Source organism: Epinephelus moara, chromosome 17, assembly GCF_006386435.1.
Source record: "Epinephelus moara isolate mb chromosome 17, YSFRI_EMoa_1.0, whole genome shotgun sequence".
Lineage (NCBI taxonomy): Eukaryota > Metazoa > Chordata > Actinopteri > Perciformes > Serranidae > Epinephelus > Epinephelus moara.
In genome coordinates, this window is record NC_065522.1 from 30,736,523 (window position 1) to 30,739,141 (window position 2,619).

At 41.9% G+C, this 2,619-nt stretch overlaps 1 protein-coding gene and 1 long non-coding RNA gene across 23 annotated transcripts in view; one reads left to right on the forward strand and one right to left on the reverse strand.

The window, feature by feature from the left end:
* The window catches only part of LOC126404393 (uncharacterized), a 130,757-nt gene that overhangs the window by 54,086 nt on the left and 74,052 nt on the right, over positions 1 to 2,619 (reverse strand). The window contains exon 3 of one of the 2 annotated variants that reach the window (XR_007571458.1): positions 54 to 125. The exons of the other annotated variant lie outside the window; for it this stretch is intronic. This is a non-coding gene — a long non-coding RNA (uncharacterized LOC126404393). The remainder of the gene's footprint in view (positions 1 to 53; positions 126 to 2,619) is intronic. 2 annotated transcript variants of the gene reach the window in all.
* Positions 1 to 2,619, forward strand: part of LOC126404276 (gastrula zinc finger protein XlCGF57.1-like) — a 236,338-nt gene that overhangs the window by 49,129 nt on the left and 184,590 nt on the right. The gene's annotated exons all lie outside the window — the stretch shown is intronic.

Sequence of the window (2,619 nt, forward strand, 5' to 3'; positions counted from 1 at the left end):
AAGAGGTTCCCCCTGAGCAGCAGGAGTGGAGCTCCAGTGTGGACCAGGAGGACCCAGAGCCTCCACACATTAAAGAGGACCAGGAGGACCCAGAGCCTCCACACATTAAAGAGGAACAGGAGGAACTCTGGATCAGTCAGGAAGGAGAGCAGCTTCAAGGGCTGGAGGAGGCTGATATCACCACGTTCCCATTCACTATTGTCCCTGTGGAGAGTGAAGATGATGAAGAGAAACCTCAGTCCTCACAGCTTCATCAAAGACACACTGAACAGGTGGAAACAGAAGTTGAAATTGAGGACTGGGGAGGACCAGAACCAGCCAGGAACTCAGATCCAGATACACATTTACAACCTGAGTCTGATGACCAGACAGGAGAGTCTTCTGAAACTGAGACCGGTGACAGTGATGATGATGATTGGACAGAGACCAGAGAACCTCAGTCAGGTTTAAACTCCCTAAAAAATTATGAAGTCTCTGTCAGTGATTGGAGATGTGGTGTTAGTGAGAAACCATTTATCTGCTTCGAATGTGGGAGAAGATTTGGTAAAACTGCAAATCTTCGGGCACACATGAGCTCTCATACAGGAGAGAAACCATTCAGCTGTTCAGTCTGTAAAAAGACCTTTACACAGAGAGGTTATTTAGAGAAACACATAAGAATCCACACAGGAGAGAAACCATTCAGCTGCTCGGTCTGTAAGAAAGCTTTTACAGAGAGTGCACTTGTACGGAAACACATGAGAGTCCACACAGGAGAGAAACCTTTCAGCTGCTCAGTTTGTAATAAATCTTTCACTGCAAATGGAAATTTACACTCACACATGAGAATTCATACAGGAGAGAAACCTTTTAGCTGCTCAGTTTGCAAGAAGTCTTTTACACAGAATGGACATTTACAGAAACACATGAGAACTCATACAGTAGAGGAACCTGTCAGCTGCTCAGTTTGTGAGAAATCCTTTACACAGAGTGGACATTTACAGAAACACATGAGAGTCCACATGGGAGAGAAACCTTACAGCTGCACTGTTTGTCACCAAAGTTTCACTTGGCGTTACCAGCTCAAAAGCCATCAGTGTGTTTGTTGTCAGTCCTCACAGCCTCACCGAACTCATACTGAGGAGAATAAAGAGGCAGAGACTCCAGTGAGCACCTCAGCTGAACATATGGAAACAGAAGCTGGTGGAGAGGACTGTGGAGGACCAGAACCAGCCAGGAACTCAGATCCAGATACACATTTACAACCTGAGACTGATGATAAGACTGGAAAGTCTTCTGAAACTGAGACTGGTGACAGTGATGGTGAGTGGAAGGAGACCAGAGAACCTCAGTTATGTTAAAAGTTACTGAAAAATGTACATGTACATTGTAAAACATTTATGGCTTACCAAAATAGTTAAGTTGCTCTGAGAGTGGTAAGAGATCTGTCCGCTGTAGTCCGAAGGAACTTATGAGGATTCATACAGAGAGAAACTATTTAGTTGCTCAGTTTGTGCAACAAGAACCCCAATGAAGGTGAACTTTGTTTGTCACATTAGATTTATCTCAGGAGAAAAACCTTTCAGCTGCTTGCATTTTGCAAGAAACATTTTACCTCTGAATTTGGTTCATTGTTTACTGAGATGTCTGAAAATGTAATAAAAATATGTCTTTCTGCAAACTGAGTCGTTTAAATATGTAAAAAGTGTTTTCTAAATCAGTGGTTTTGAAACTTTTTGTGAAGGTTTTTTTTGTTGTTGTTAAATTACATTTTTTTTAGCCAGACTTTGCCTCTTTATTAGGAAATGGGTGCACCCAGCATACTGATACAGTCAAACAAAATTTCATTCATGGCTTTTTGTATAGGCCCAGGTGAATATTTCAATAATAATGTGTGATTATCAAAATCTGATGGCACACCATGTGAGATCCACTGCTCTAGACTGACAGGACTTAATTAAGGCAACACGAGAACTGAAAAGCTGCTTCAGTAATTCCATGTATGCCTCTACTCTTTAAAAAGATATCACCTCATAGTGTTCCACAACATTAGTGACATTTTAACATGTCATTTAATGACATCTGACCGGATATAGAATGGATCATCTGAGGATGGCTCAGGTTGTCGTTGAAAGACTCAAGAACAGCAACATATTTGGAGTTGAGGAAGGAATGTTTGATCTCATAGAATACCAGTCTTTCCAAAGTGTATTTTAATCATTTATCTTCCTGTGTGTGCTTTTCTGAATAAGCCTGACATTTTGGTAACACTTCGGGACTTTTATTTTGAACCGCTACAACTCATCTGACCCGGAAGCTGTATTCTTTACTGTTGCTAACTTTATCCTGTTTGGACAAGATGGCGTCCAGCAGAACCAAGTGTTAGCAGAGTGTCTTTGTTGTGTTTTTAAAGTGTGAAGATGTCGAAAGTCCAAATGCTGAGATCGTTGGTGAAGCAGCGACTAACTGCGGCTGCTGAAGAGATATTTGGGCTGGTTGAAAGAACGATAGCAGAGTACGAGGAGGAACTTTGTCGATCAAAAGAGGAGAACGAGCGACAACGGAAACTACTGGACGCTGTTTTCAACCCTCAGCTTCGGTTACACAGAGAAGCTAACGGCACCATAAAAGCTAACGACA